Source organism: Mustela putorius, unplaced genomic scaffold, assembly GCF_011764305.1.
Source record: "Mustela putorius furo isolate JIRA1106 unplaced genomic scaffold, ASM1176430v1.1 tig00003923_pilon_pilon_pilon, whole genome shotgun sequence".
Taxonomy (NCBI): Eukaryota; Metazoa; Chordata; class Mammalia; order Carnivora; family Mustelidae; genus Mustela; species Mustela putorius.
Genome location: NW_025422068.1, coordinates 824,040 through 841,230, shown reverse-complemented (window position 1 = coordinate 841,230; position 17,191 = coordinate 824,040).

Here is a 17,191-nt window from a genome sequence, read left to right as displayed (position 1 = left end):
ATAAGGTGAGTAGAATTTTTCTTTAACAATACTGACTACATCCCTGAGGGCACATGTAAGAATAAGTCACTGTAATCACTATCATGAGCAATTTTAAAAAGAAAAATGCTACAGAGAAGTTATTTTAATGATAGTTAAGTGTTTTAGAGACCCAGGTGAGCTTCTGACATATATTTTAACTGTCCCTAAAAACTTCCCAAAATGATACACTATGCCCAAATCTTTCTATTTAAACAGCTTCAAAAGATCACAGTCAATCTCACACAGCTCATACATTTTTTAATTCAACTTTTGTCAAATTGATTTATGATTCTGAATTGGACTTATGTCAATTTGATTTATGTTTCTGCTCTCGGTAGATGCTATGCGTACTTACTATAACTGAGTTGTCACAGAGGGAAGGGGATCCACAGGGACAGAGATGATATACCTCCCTAAGGGCCATTAACTGGAAATAACAAAGCAGGCCTCACCCTTTACTTTCGATGGCCCCCGAGCTTCCAGAAACATGTATCTTGCAGTACCGGGCACAGATCAGAAGCGTGGACTCCAGGGAGATAAGCTAGTAGATATACACTATTCTTTCGGGGAAGGTAATGTCTCCCATAAAGTTCCCTTTAACTTTTAAAGAATGGCTGAGTTAAGAAACCGTTTAAAACTCATTACCTATGACCATTAAGTGATAGTACATTTTGGTTCAGATTGTCTTGCCCAGAGCGAGAGCCTTCATGGGTGTCTTAATTTTTCCCACTTTATAGACATTTTCCCCATGCCAGGGAGAAATAGTTTGCAAAGTTTTGTGGAGGAAAAAAAAAAGTGTGAGATAATATTGCACCATCAACATTCACATAAAATGAAGTTCTTAGCCAATGAACTTGAGGATTTGACAATAAATGATCTACCCTTTGAGGAGCAAGATTGTGATTTTGCTATTAACAACTTGTGGCTGAGATGTACAGTCCTATTTTCCACTTGTGATCTGCCATTTTCACACATAATCTCCAAAATATTTGATGCCCTGCTAAGTATAATTTAACTCTCTTCTTTCTTTTTATTGTTAGTTCATTACTATATTTGACTTCTATAAATCTAAACTAAAAAGTGAACCATAGATGTCTATAGATATACATCAAGTATAGAGGTCTGTCAATATTTGATCACCGCCAAACAGTACAGTGATAAGATTCCCAAAATGACCTTGTGCTTATCTTTAATTTTCAGAAAACTCTCTCTAACAATTCTGGCATAACTTCTACAAATACCCACAGTTGCTACCTCCCAGGAAACCATGAAAAGTCAGCTTGAAAACAACATGTTTTGAAAATATTTGAAGGGAAAATTGTTTCCACTTAATATCTACAGACAACAGAATTGAACATGATTTCAAGCCTATAACAATGCCAGAAAATGTACTTATCTAAGTAGATTCTCAGGTATAAAACAGGACCATTAAAACATTACCTTTTCGGGGCACCTGGATAGCTCAGTGGGTTAAAGCCTCTGCCTTAGGCTTGGTTCATGATCCCAGGGTCCTGGGATTGAGCCCGGCATTGGGCTCTCTGCTCAGCGGGGGGCCTGCTTCCCCCGCCTCTCTCTCTACCTGCCTCTCTGACTACTTGTAATCTCTGTTTGTCAAATAAATAAATAAAATCTTAAAAAAAAAGAAATAAACTTTACCTTTTCTGTAAACTTAAAGTTGGGACCACTAACCACTCTGTCCACTTTACTCCCTTCAGAGAGCAACTCTCAGAGAATAGGGTATCCGGAAAGTTATGGAAGTTTACTCTTTATAGATCTTCAATCAAGAAAACAGCCTTATCTCTGGCCAATTTATAAGTAGTTCTCTAATTGGAGAGAATCCCCTAAACCATCCATAAAGCCTAATCTATCCCTAGAATTTATATAAATTAGATACTGATCTCAGAGGATTTCTGGCAGCCTGAACTATACTTGCCAGTAAGCTTCTGATACTATGAAACTGATACTATGAAACTAAGGAGGGGCGCCTGGGTGGCTCAGTGGTTTGGGCTGCTGCCTTCGGCTCGGGTCATGATCTCAGGGTACTGGGATCGAGCCCCGCATCGGGCTCTCTGCTCCGCAGGAAGCCTGCTTCTCTCTCTCTCTCTCTCTCTCTCTCTGCCTGCCTCTCTGCCTACTTGTGATCTCTGTCTGTCAAATAAATAAATAAAATCTTTAAAAAAAAAAAAAAAAGAAACTAAGGAACTCTGTCCTTCCTCAAATTCCTCAAATTAGCAAATACTATAGCACTCCAAAGCAATACTGAATTCTAGTAAGGACTGCTGAAATTTTCTTGAACTTTCAGTATTAAAACCAGGCAAGCCCCCCAGACAAAAAAAAAAAAGCTGGGGGACTCATTTTCCACAACTTGCACCGTAGGCACACAATTCAAATTTGTGTCTTAATAGAACAACAAATGTTGACAGGTTTTAGACAATGTTGTTAGGGCGACAGTGCCATAGTCCTCTTCTGTGACCTGCCCCATACCTATGGCTTTCAGCACCTCACCGTCCACTGTTCCATCAGGGAGGTAATAAAGGCCGTTAATAGCCTTGGAAGAAAGCGATGATTAGATGCAGAATATTCTGACAAATACATTTTGTTTCATGTTATATCACGAAATTTAATCAGTTATTTAGCTGGTTCTTGTAAGACTGCTTCCTCTGACCTTTCCACAGTGCATGCAGTGCCTTAGGATAGAAGGAATTCGTCGCGGAGTCTTCCATGTTCCTGCAGTACAATAGGTGTCACAGTGAAAGCTGATTAGCCTGCGTAGGAAAATGTTTTTCCAAAGGAGTTGAAGGACTCACACTCTGCATGATGCTTTTCTTTCTCATTAAGCCTGACATTTCAGTGCTTTGTTGCAAATTAAAAACACATGATTGCCCTAAACTGTCAGTATGAAGTTTTGCCTAATACACAGAACACATTGCAGAAAAAAAAAAAAAAGAAACAGAAAAAGAAAAAGAAAGAAAGAGAGAAAGAAAGAGAGAGAGAGAGAAAGAAAGCAAGAAAGCCAGTGGGCAACAGAGTTCTTAAAAGTGTACTTGGGGGGCACCTGGGTGGCTCAGTGGGTTAAGCCGCTGCCTTCGGCTCAGGTCATGATCTCAGGGTCCTGGGATCGAGTCCCGCATCCGGCTTTCTGCTCAGCAGGGAGCCTGCTTCCCTCTCTCTCTCTACCTGCCTCTCTGTCTACTGTGATCTCTGTCAAATAAACAAATAAAAAAATCTTTAAAAAAAAAAAAAGTGTACTTGGGAGCTAAGGTTCACTTTATGACCATGACGAAGTAGCAGCAAGAGCTGAGCCAGTTTTCAGACAGCTGTGGGCAGCTGCTAGACTACTGACTACCAGACCGGCCTACAAAATAGATAGATCTGAGAGGACTTCAACCAGAGCACCAAGCACATTTGTTTTGTCTACTCTTCATTCCAAATTAGCCTGCCTTTTCCACAGGCAAAGGTTTTGTTTAAGTTCTGTGATTTACATTTTGACCCCCATTTCAAAGAAGCATCTGCTTCATTTTTACAAGTGGGGATCTAACCAGAGAGTGCTGGCAAGCCCCTGGAAAAACAGAGCAATGGTCTGTTAGGGGTGGGATGGCTGTTGGATCCAGTGAAACTATCATTATGATGGAAATTATCATTATGATTGGCTCTAGAAGTTGAAAGGCTGAGAGCACAGGCACAAGTCACTGGGATCTTTTCATACAGTCTTACATCTCTTTTGTTTTACTGATAGATGTCGAAAATTAGTGTGTATTTTTTGTAAACATAACAGTCGTTGGCCTATTTAGGAACTACACCAGAAACGGGAATGGTACTCTGAAAAAGTACTTGGAGATCACCCGTGGAAATTATCATAATCAATTTGTCAACATTAGGAATGCTGACATACCTATTAAGTTTCCATTAGGTATACGGATACACATTTAGAAATACTACAAATTTTTGATTCCTATAATTGAAACAGAATTTTCTCATGTAAAATGCTCATTTATCTGTCACCGAAGCCTCTTGTAGAACGTACTAGGAAATATATTTCTATTTAATTTACTTATTTATTTACCCTTAGAAATAATAGGCATGGATCCAGTGAGGCAAGTTATGAGGAAGAGCCAGAAAAATCATGTTCTGAGTATAAATAGCCTATTCTACTATATGTGATAAATAGCTACACCAGATTAATTTAAGAGAGCTCTACAAAGATGGTCTGAGAGATACAATAGTCTCATTATTTTATAATTAATGGATTTAATATCACTTTATAATTTCTATTTCTATATTTTCCTCCTTCACCTGGATGTAAGTATGCCCAAAATTTAGGAATCAAATTTACTTTAACAAGTATGAGACATTCCTATTTGTTTTTAAACATAATGGCTCCCTAAAAAACATGTAACATAGTAACACATAACGTAACACGTAACATAAAAAGAATTCAAATGCTAGGTAGAATATCTGCATTTTGCAATTCATGTCACCTCTGGTAAAAAAGCATTGGCAAATTATATCCGTTAAAATAAAGGAGTGACAGATTAATAAGCTAATATTATTTAAGGAATTAATCAACATGGTCCACTGGCTATCCATGGCTACGTAGCAAAATGAGTGGCTGAAAGCGATGAACATTTATTACCTCCCAATTTCTGTGGACTGCAGGTGCAGCTTAGCTTGGTGCCTCTGGATCAGGCTCTTTGATGAAATTATAGTCAAGCTGTTGCCTAGGGCCATGTTCTTACCACAAGAGTGGATTGGGAAGATGCCCTTTCAGTGTGGTTCCTGAGGCTGTTGGCAGGTCTCAGGACACTCACATCCCAGTGCACGTGTCCCTACCTGCACCTCTGCCTCACAACACAGCGATTTGTTTCTGAACAGAGTAAGTGATCCAAGAAAGAAGAAGAGAATGTCCAAAATGGAAGCCATACCCTTTTCTCACACAGTCTTGGTAGTGAATCCCATACTGCTTACTATATTCTTTTTTTTTTTTTTTGAAGATTTATTTGTGCGAGTAAGACAGAGCCCAAGGGAAGAGCAGAGGGAGAACACAGACTCTGCACGCTGCTCTGGGTATGGAGCCTGATGCATGGCTTGATCTCAGGACTCTGAGATCATGACCTCAGTGGAAACGAAGAGTTCTGCACTCAGCTGAGTGCCCTGCTAAGCTCTTTTCATGAGGAAGTCTGTAAGTCCAGCTCACACTCAAGGGAAAGGGGCTGAACTAGAGGGTGTGGATCAGCCACATAATATATATAAATAATATATTTTAATATACTATTTATATAAAATATATATTTATATAAAATTATAAAATTTATATAAATTTATATATGTATTTATATATTTATATATAAATTTATATGTGTTTTTATATATTTATATATAAATTTATATATATTTATTTACATAAAATAAATAAATGGTATAATATATTATTTATATATTATGTGGCGGAAATATATATATTTTATATATATAAATATATAAATAATATATATTATATATATATCAATGATATTTATTTATTAGTCATGGGATCAGATCCCATGACAAGGGATCATCTGGGTGAAGGCAGAGATGCCTTTCACATAGTGTGTTGAAACTCTCTTGAAAATATATCCCTTAGGTCTTGGTTCTGTTTAATCAGCAGCTATTTCTCGTTTGTAGTAATTTATTCAAATATTCTGTATCAATATGGTATCTCATTAATACCAATACTGGACTGAAGGCTCCACTAAGTACATTTAAATATAATGTTTTACTCCAAATAGAGTAAGTTATGTCTCCTGATGTGGGCCATTTCTCATGCTGTAAAAAATGAATCTGAACTTAATACACTACTTACAGTTGCCGTCTAGTGGAATTCTTAATTATCAAACACTTGCTAAAGGCCCTTAGATTGTTTGGAAATGAGATTATGAAATCCTCCAGTAAAGTCTTAGTAAGCTCCAGTTTGAATCATAAATCAAAGCTGATGAAGAATAACTTCCGTTTCAGTTTGGCAAGAATACTTTTCTGGTTCAGCAGAAGGGGATTAAAGTATGGATGGAAACAGACAGAAAATATAAAAGACCTGGAAAAGTTGATTCGATCCAGATCTACCATTGCCTCAGTTTGTTTGTTTGTTTTTTTTAATAAAAGAGGGAAAAACAAAAGCATCAATCAAAAATGGGTTATACCATCTATACTTGCCATTCAGATAGCTGTCACTCAATTGTTATTTCTCAAGGTAGAAAGTTTTACTCAATTCCTGCTCCAAATTACTTATATTGTTTTTATAGAGGCATCATCAAGGATTGAATTTCAAATCCAATAATGAGTCACCACTTCTGGCCCTTCACAGTTAATGGAAGGATCTTTTCTATACATTCCATATTGGGCTGTTACATTTTTGGCTCTTTCGTGAGACATAACTAATGGTATCAGATCGTCAGAATCACATCTGTTCCCTACTGCCAATTTTTTTTAAAGATTTTATTTATTTATTAGACAGAGATCACAAGTAGGCAGAGAGGTAGGCAGAGAGAGAGAGAGAGGGAAGCAGGCTCCCCGCTGAGCAGAGAGCGCAATGCAGGGCTTGATCCCAGGACCCTGAGATCATGACATGAGCCGAAGGCAGAGGCTTTAAACCACTGAGCCACCCAGGCTCCCCCAATTTGTTTTTTGAACTAAGAATTGGTAAGGCCAGTTCTGTGACCCATCAGTATTTCAGAAGATGTCATGATGGAGAACTAAATCCTTTCAGAGCATCTGTCTCCCTGACCGGGCTCTTGCCCGTGGTTGGCCCTAAATCGAAACCGTTGGATATGACAAAACACAGATGCTAACTGATCATTCATATCTGCAAAAATCACACCTCATAGCACAATAGTCTTCTCAAGGCTTTCAGAACACCCGCTGTCAAAGTGATTCATCACTTTCAAGAATGCCATTTTAAAATATTTCTAGCAATTACATAAGGCATGTGCTGAGAATGCTATGAATTAGATCATTTCAAATATGTAGAGGTAACTTTGTTTCCTTAACGGCTTCCAATATAGTAGGAAAAGATATCATTCCCAATTTAGACGTTAATCATAAGTGCAAGTTCATATAAGAATTGTTTGCAGAAGTACGCACACAAAAATGCACACTCACGCACATGTTATATTTAGGGTTGCACATACTGTGAAGAGTAATGGAGCAATTTGTCATCTAAAATGATGCTGAGGGGCACCTGGGTGGCTCATTAGGTTAAAGCCTCTGCCTTCAGCTCAGGTCATGATCCCAGGGTCCTGGGATCGAGCCCTGCATCAAGCTCTCTGCTCAGTGGGGAGCCTGCTTCCCCCTCTCTCTCTGCCTGCCTCTCTGCCTACTTGTGATCTCTGTCAAATAAATAAATAAAATCTTTTTTAAAAAATGATGCTGAGCTATACTTTTACCAAAACATAAAGGGTACATGTATGAACATATAGACACCAAACTACTAAGGTGCACAAGCTGAGCAATTTCAAAAGGAAAAGATGAGTGTTAAGAAGTGGTTTTCATTTAAAAATTCAAGTTTGTCCTATAGGCCAAAAGAAAAAGAAAATCTGATTACCAACAAGGTGACCTAAACTTCTATTTTAATTTCTACTAGAAAATAGGTCTTTTAACCATTATTTGAATTCAACAGCTTTAAATTTGATTCTAATATGGCTGTCCCTTTGTCTACATATATGCTTTCTCATGGTGGAAACAAAGTCTTAGTCAAGATCTTTACAAACACAGAAGATATTTGCCTGCCCTGGCAATGAGGAGGTGTGTGTTATGAGGAAGAGTATCACCCCAAAAAAGCTACCCTAGTGGTTTAGTTGTTACTTATCAGCTGCCCCAAAAATAACAACTTTCACATATGGGATCAGATATTACTCAAAGACAACAGTATTGAATGAACTTTCTGTTGATTGACCTACCCTCTGTTTTTCCCCATCCTGGCCTCTTATGTGTCTTGCCTTAAGAATACGACTCAGCCATTATTCCTCCTTGAGGTAAAATAGCACTTAGTGATTTTATCTGGGAATTACTTATATTTTCAGTGGCTTTTCCCTCCTCTCCTAATTTTTCTCTATTTCTTATCATAACGAAACTCAGAAAAATGCACGAATCGAAAGCTTTCAATATACTCTGATGTCCTACTTCTATGATGGTCCTACATGACTTTGATGTGTCTATGTTTCAATTACTATCTGTTTTAGGCTCCAAAGAATTTTTGTGAGAAGGAAAACTTAATGGTAACAAATGATTACCGTTCAGGTAATCACCATTTAGTCTGCTAGTGCTGCCATAACAAAAGGCCAAAGACTGGGCAGTGTAAACATCAGAAGTTTATTTTCTCATGGTTCTGGAAAACAGAAGTCTAAGATCAAAGTGCCAGCTGCGTTGGCTTCTGCTGAGAGCTTTCTCCTTGGCTTACAGATGGCCATCTTCTCTCTGTGTCCTCACGTGGCTTCTCTGTGCAGCACACTCCTGGTGTCTTTATGACCCTTTATAAACCTTTATGACCTCATTTATCTGCTTATGTCTTGAAAGGTTCTACTTCCAAATACAGTCACATCGGGGGTTAGGACTTCAACATATGGATTTGGGGAATGGGGGCAACAGTTCAGTCAATAACACTGGCCCATATGCTGGGATTTTAAAGGACTGGCTCTTAGTGATGTCTTTAAGGTCCCACAGGACACTCTATGTGTGGTTCATCCAGGATTCATTCAGCTCTAGAAGGTCCATTTGCTAGTCCCATCACAAATCATCAGCTACCTCTGGACTTGTGTCTTGGTATATAGAACAAGTATATATGTGTCTGCAGTATTGGAGCAACCAATGGCACTTCTAAAAGAAACTCTTCTAATCTTTCCTTTACATATCAGGAAATGAAGCAAAACGTTTACTAGTGACTCACAGTGATCCAAGTGACTGTCCCATAAAGGTGCTAGTCTCATGACCTAAACCTCTATCCTTTTTAGATGTATTTGTCATGACTTAGAGTCATCTGAGTGAATCAATCCTCATTCACTCACTCATTCATTAATTCATTCATTCATTCATCAACTATTTGTGTTGAATGTGCTAGTCAATATCCAACACACTGGGATTCAGAGGTAAGGAAGACAAGGTCCCAAATTATAGCTGGCAACTGAATTTGAACTTCCAAAATGTGGACCTTTGGACCTAAAGTTCAAGGACAAAATCATGATCTTGGTTTCAATCCCATAAAAAGGTAGATAAAAATTAAAATCCTTTCAGGTCAGGACTGCTGTGAGGCCATACAGTGCCACTGTGCAAGCTTAAAAATGGCAACCTTGGGGCACCTGGGTGGCTCAGTGGGTCGAAGCCTCTGCTTTTGGCTCGGGTCATAGTCCTAGGATCAAGCCCCATATCGGGCTTTCTCCTCCGTAGGGGGCCTGCTTCCTCCTCTCTCTCTTTGCCTGCCTCTCTGCCTACTCGTGATCTTTGTCTGTCAAATAAACAAATAAAATCTTTAAATATATATATATATATATATATATATATATATATATATTAAACAAAAATGGCAACCTCTGTGGACCCAGACTTTCACATGAACAGTCCAAGCATACAATGAACATCCCTTTCTTCAATGGACACAGGCTAAACAGAATGCACAGACAGGATTGTGGCCAACTATAGACTCCTTGGTTGTACCCACTTGTCCAAAGAACACAAACTGCACAAATTATATGTGGCAGTTGTCTTCCAGGTAGTGGAATTCAGAATTCAGACTATATTGGGAAGCAACACAGGCCACCAGGGAACATTCCAACTGAACACCACCCCATAAACCAAAGAGTTAATCTGAGAAGATTAAGGTCCAGGAGATTTCAAGGGCAATCCAGAGATTAGAAGAATAGTCAGTAGACACTCAGAGACAAAATATGGGAATATTTAAATTCCACAACAATGAAATTCTGACAATCTTTGTGATTGACTTTATCCCAAGCAACTCTTTTATCTTCTAGAGAGAACAAGAAAGGTAGACTACCTGGATACATCATGCTTGTTCCAGCCATCTATTTTCTGAATTGGATTACAAATGAACTATGAATAGGGACCAAAGCTGTGAATGCCATGTACCTTTGAAGTACTTCCTAAATGTAAAGCAATAAAATCCTATTTCCAACAGGAGAGAGAAAGAGAGAGAGAGAAAGAAAAGAAAGGAAAAAAGGGAAAAGAAAAGAAAGGAGGGACGTAAAGAAGGAAGGAATGAGGAAGAGAGAAAGACAGGAAGGAAAGGAAGGAGGAAGGAAGGGACAGAGGAAGAAAGAGGGAGGAAGGAAGGGGGAAGGAAAGAAGGAAGGGGGGAATGGAATAGGAAAGAAAGAGGGAGGGAAGGATGGAGGGAGGGAAGAAGGAAGAAAGGAAGGGAGGGAGGGAGGAAGGGAAAGAGAGAGAAAGAAAGGGGGAGGGAGGGAGGAAGAAAGGAAGGAAGGTAGGTAGGTAGGTAGGTAGGAGAAGGGAAGGAAAGAATAAAGGAGGAAGGAAGAGAGAGAGAAAGGGAGAAAGGGAAGGGAAGGAAGGAAGGAAGGAAGGAAGGAAGGAAGGAAGGAAGGAAGGATGGATTTAAAAATCAGCTACGTAGACACAACTAATTTCTAGTCACAGAAACAATTATTGGGTGAAAAGGGCAGTCTCAAGGGTCCTGCATATACTATCCTACGATATCACCATACTTCATTTATTTTAGTTAGTGTTTTTCCAGTAGGTATGCATGAGTGCATGTCATCAATTCAGTGAGTGAGAAGTTTGATAACATCATTTTTCTATATCATGAAGATAAATACACAACTTAGCTTTGGGCTTACAATTAAATGAACCACAAAACACTGATTTATTAAAACTCTTTGCAGATTTTTGGACAGAAATTTATTCATGCTCAAAGGTAATAAGAAATTGTTGTAAATGTTACTGAACTGAAATTTTTTATTATTTTTAATCCCAGAAGGAAAAAAATGTAAGTAAAATCTGTATTCCCTTAATTATGTTATGTCATATTTAGGTGGACCAAATTAATAATAAGATTGATAGGAAATATTGCAGGTATATATGCTGATCAAATGTAAATAACAGTTTTCTTTTTTATTATGGTAATCTAGTTGACATACAATGTTACAGGAGTTTCAGGTGTACAGCATAGTGATATGTGGTTTAGTATCAAAACCAGCACACTATTTGTGACCACACATCAGCCCTAGATTGTAGGATTATCATCTAGAATCCATATTGTAGATGTCCACCAACTGTAATACTCACTTCCACAAGCACATTGTTTTTAATCTTTATCGAACCTACTCTGTCTTCGTTTTCTACTAGTATATCCTAACCTACACTGCCATTGCAATTTGTCCCATGAGCTTGAGGGGCTGTTGTTTCTTACGATCACCCCCATATCTCTCCCACCGTACCACCACAGTGGCTGGTTTCAACAAACAGAGATATGACTAAGCTATAGTCATTTGCTTCACTCAGAGTCTCCTTTATTTGTATTTCCCCTCCTTTGTGATTATCTAGCCTCTTAAAAGCCTCCTTTTATGTTCTCTAATTTAAAAAAATACTGAACCAGAATTCAAGTAAAATCAGCCATAATCATGTGACTTTAAATGTATAAGAAGGGATGCCTGGGTGGCTGTTATTTAAGTGTCTGCCTTTGGCTCAGATCATGATTCCAGGGTCCTGGGATCAAGCCCCTGTTTGGGCTCCCTGCTCAGTGGGGAGTTTGCTTCTCCCTTTCCCGCTCCCAATGTTTGTGCTCACTCTCTCTCTCTTAAATAAATAAATAAAAATCTTTACATAAAACAAAATGAAGAGTATAAAAAGTTAATGTATAAAACTAAATCCATATCTTCCTCTCTACCAATCTATCCAATTGTAATGGTCAGAAGTTAAAAATTAATAGGTTAGTGCCCATCTTTTCTCTCTTTTTCTCTCTCTGTTTTATGTGTGTGTGTATACACTTAAATATACACCCTCTTATTCCCTCTAAATATGGGAATGTGTGCGCACAGACACACATTCCTTTTTCCACTGAAAATATCTTACAGATCTATATCTCCATATTAACACACGATGAAATACTTTATTCTTTTTTTAAGATTTTATTTATTTATTAGAGAGTGAGAGAGAGCATGAGATCGAAGAGGGCCAAAGGGAGAAGCAGATTCCCTGCTGAGTGGAGAGCCCAATGTGGGACTTGATTCCAGGACTCTGGGATCACAACCTCAGCTGAAGGCAGTTGCCTAACCAACTGAGTTACCCAGGAACCCCTAGAACTACTTTATTCTATTAAAGGGCTGTATGATATTCCATTGTATGGACTCCCTTATAATGCGTCTATACTTCAATGAAAGATAGTTTACATGCAGTTTTGTTTGTTTGTTTGTTTGTTTTTATGTGGGACACGGCAATGAAATTACATACATCTTTAGGTTGTCTATGCAAGACATTTTTTCCATGTAATAAATTTTTCAAAGTGAGATGGCAATTCCAGAAGGGTTTTTTTAATAAGATTCTTGAGAATATGATTCATTTTTAGATTTCCAAAGAATTTATATAACACTCTAAGATATGGTGGTCACTAATTGGCGTTATGAAACCCGGGTTAATTGAGTGGTTGACTATTCTAAAAATAGAACTAACTTTTGTAAATACCTGAAAAATACAATTGATCCTTTCACTTTTTCCCGCAGTGATAGAGTCTACATAGCCATCCAGAGTTTCAGCTGAGGAGATTCTGGGGATGGGCATGTCTTTATTGAGAAGCAACGTGTTATTGTTTGACTTGGATACAAATGAAAGCCATCCCTCCACTGTCAGTGAGTAAGCACTAGCATCTCTTGGTTTTACTGCATCCTGATCTACTAATCTTACTGGGAAAATATACCTTGTATTAGATGAGTACAATATACTTGAAAAGACCATTGTCTGAAGGCAAGCCTTCATAACTGGGCTAATACTCTCTAGCATTTTTTATCAAAATTCATAACTGGACTAATACTCTCTTGCATTCAGCTTCTTCATTTGTGAAATAAGAAAAATGAGACTCATTGATCCTTTCTGATTCTAAATTCTCTACTATAATCCTTGCCCAGAAAGATAGCAGTGCCAGGGGCATGTGGTGGCTTAGCACTTGAGAAATCATCTCTTAGTTTCAGCTCAGGTTATGATCTTAGCTTTATGGGATGGAGCCTTCATGGGGCTCCACACTCAACACAGAATTGGCCTGGGTTCTCTCCCTTATCTGCTTTTCCTTCTCTGCTCCTCCCCCAACTTCTGTGCACTCTCTGTAAAATAAATAGACAAAATCTTTTAAAAAAGATAGCAGTGCCATATATCCTAATGTTTAAGATATTTCTCCAACTTTGATTGAAAATGGAATTACCAGAAACATTTTTCCTAGACCCATTCAAATTGTATAAAACTGGAGATAAATGTTTGCAAACAGTCAAAATGGATATAATGATTCCTACTGCACAGAAGCTTTGTGAAAATTCAGTGACAGACACTCTTAGAATACTTTGGTACTTAGCATATACAAGTACTCAGTGACTTCTACATTTCTTCATTATGATTACTGGAGAAGATTTAGAGCTTATGTTTAAATGTTATACCACTATGTCCTGTTTTAAATTATGAAATCATTTAAAATAGAATTAATTAATCATTATCAAAAATTTTGACATAAATTATGAAGTGTCTTAGCCTCTTCAAAGACAAGAATAATCTCAAACATACTTACCCCTGAATTAATATCAAAAGAGCTAAAATATAAAATACATAAGCAGAAGAGATAATAAATATCATACTTAGAACCTCCAATCACTGTTGGCTTATCTAGGTCCAACCCACGAACTGAAAGAACCCTGTGTTATGTAACTTGCGTAACAATGCCAAACCACATTCTTGGTAGAAACAGCATCCCAAGGTTCTAGCACTTAAAATAGCTACTCCTAGCACATATAAAGGCCAGCACATGTATATTTTATGCATTTTATTATTTTGTAAGATTTCAAGCAACAACATATTATAGCAAGAAAGGACATATGCAATCATTAAATCCTTTAAAGCTAGAAAGAGGACTCAAAACCTTGATCTTACTCAAATCAATTCTCTCCTAAGGTGAATTATATGTACTGTCTATATTGCAATCAAACACCAATGAAGTTTTACCTACAATCTTTCTGCTCCAAATACAACTTCACCCTCTCACCTTTGGGAACTTCCCATGATGTTTTTTCTGCATAGAATCCTCATCCCCCAACTCCCCCCCCCCTTTTTTTCCTTTCTTTTTTCTTCCTGAGAGAGACAACAAATCCCAAGCAGGTTCCAAATTCAGGGCAGAGCACAGAGCCCAATGCCAGGCTCCATCTCACGACCCTGAGACCCTGACCTAAGCTGAAACCAAGGGTCAGATGTTTAACCAACTGAGCCACACAGGTGCTCTCCCATCCCCCAGCTTCTTTTCAGACCATTGTCAAATCTAACTTCTGTATGAGATAGACATTGATCCTCCCGCACCTGGTTTTTGATTGGATTCAACACTCCACGATTGAACATTGGCTCTCCCACTTGATTTTAAATCCACAGAGGCCCTAGAATCCAGGTGTCTTTTACCCTTTCACAGAATGATGGAAGCTTCAGATGCTCGAAACATATATTTGGAACCGAATCAAATCAAATAAAATTGAATTGAAGGTGACTTGTTTGTTCAACCTTTAGGAATATATAACTCAAAATTAATATATGTTTACTGGTTCTGCTAGTAGCAGAGAGAGAAAAGTAAGCCATTAAGTGCACTACAATTATACCATTACACTGACTGAAAGTCCCTTCAACTTTGTTGCTTAAGTGTTATTCAGAACCAGGAGAGTTTGGGGACTCGAGGGAATTTTAGTCCCCAATCTGCTTTACGAACAGCACTGTAGTGCCCATTGGATCAGATGCCGTCTGATTGCTAGATACACACGAGTGAAAAAGACAGAAAGTCCCCTGACAACAAGAATTTTTTGGTTTCATGGGTAAAAAAGTAAATAAATAGCTATAATTCCATCTCATGACAGGGTAAGTAGAGGAGCGTGGAACTCCCTAAAGGCCTCTCAGAACCATCCAAGATGTGATCAGAAGAACAGTGGGAAGTGAGTGAGCTCACAAAAATACAAAAGGGGGGTTGGGAGGTAGACACAACTGCAGGGCTGAGGGAAAGCAGGTGGGGGTGTCTGTGGCAAAAGACAAATCCATGTGAATTTGTTTGTTCTTTGTCGCAAGCAACAAAGGGCCTTCTTGGGTTTGATTAAACATTCATACCTACAAGCCTGGCACCACGCGACTCAGAAGGAATTAGAAAAGAAGCCACAGGTTTCTGGCACCAGAGTATCAAGCATCCTCTCAAGATCCCCATAGAATGAATATGAGAGACGCCCTAGCTAAAAAGCCTTTCATCCACAAGAACCAATACTCCCCGTAACAACTCCAGTTTCCAAAAACCCCAATAGAGGGAGGCTCGGAGGCCAAAGTCACCACACTCAAATATTACTTTGCCCATCAAGGACAATTTCTCCACCAGCAAGACTGCCTAGATGCATACTCCACATATGGACGGAGGCAGACAGCTAACCAGGGGTCGGTCATAGTCTCACGTGGAGGGGGAAGGGCTTGATAACCCTCTGCCCACTCCTGTGGGTAGTTCTGGGTGGAACAGCACTCCACGGAGTGGTCACACCGCGTAGAAGCCTGTGGGAAAGAACAAATCGTACGTTCCAGGGTCTAAAGGAAAGTTCATAAAGATGGAAGCCTAGTGGGGCTTCAGAGAGACTAAAGGGTGTCGGAAGTAGCCAGGGAACAGCCACAGAAGGCAAGGGAGAATATATTTCACAGGTTTGTGGGACTACTCAAAGGTTTAAAGCAAGGGGATGATTTAATTGTATTTACATGTGAGGTAGCTATGTGGCTGTTCCATGCACAGGAGACTGGAAGAGCACAAAATAGCCTAATGTCTTATCCCAGCCTCTATAGATCCACTCCCCAACTTCCCTGGCCCTGTTCTCTTTCCCAGGGGTCTGAATGCACTACAACAGTGAGTTCCCTACTTTCTGGCTTTCTGTTAGGTCAGTCTTTGCTGAGCCCCAGCAAGAGGTCCAAGGGCAGGGAGAGAAGGAGGCCAGGTTTTCTGCCCTTCCAGGTTCCCTGAGATTGTCTGTGTCCTTCCCCCAGGTGTCATTGTTCTCTTCTAGATGGTTCTCAGAACAGCTCAGTCCCACCTGAGTTCTTACAACCTCTCTGGGGACCAGCTACAGGAGTACTGAACTAGCTAGAATTATTCTTATTTTTAAGCATTTATTATTATTAATAGTTATAATTATATATTATATAAGTATAATTATTAATATACTTACATATGTCTGGTGCAACATCTCCGTGGAAAGCTATCACCATTTGTGCCCCCCACCCCCAGCTTCTGTGTGCTTATTCTTACAAGAGAATCTGTAACATGATTGGGAAGATGGTGATCAGTATTGCAACTGCTTTCCCAGACATGCAGACAAGCAGGGAGCCTAAGTGTGTATCTCGCTTTAGAGCAGCCCTTAGAGGCTGTGGCTGGACTATGAAAGCCCAGCTCCTTGCCCCAGCTCAGTTTCTGAGTTCTGCCTATGCTCCATAAATCCCCTGTGGGATCAACTCATTTTTTTTTTAAAGATTTTGTTTATTTATTCGTCAGAGAGAGGGAGAGCGAGAAAGCGAGCACAGGCAGGCAGAGGCAGAGGGAGAAGCAGGCTCCCTGCTGAGCAAGGAGCCCGATGTGGGATCCGATCCCAGGACGTTGGGATCATGACCTGAGCCGAAGGCAGCTTAACCAACTGAGCCACCCAGGTGTCCTGGATCAACTCAATTTATCCCACACTCAGGGGCCACGGCGAAGCAAAAATGTTCATCGATCTTAATCAAAATGAAGGGGAAAATGTTATTAAATGTACTAACATAGAAACGTTTTACCTTCTTTTGTTGTCTCTCTTGATTTGTTAGGTGCTTTTATCTTCTATTTTTAATGTCATTTGAAGAAAAAGAAAAACTGAACACTGTAAATAATAAGCCTCAATTTCACTGTTCATGTTTAGGTTGTGCAATGTTTGATTTAGATATAAATATA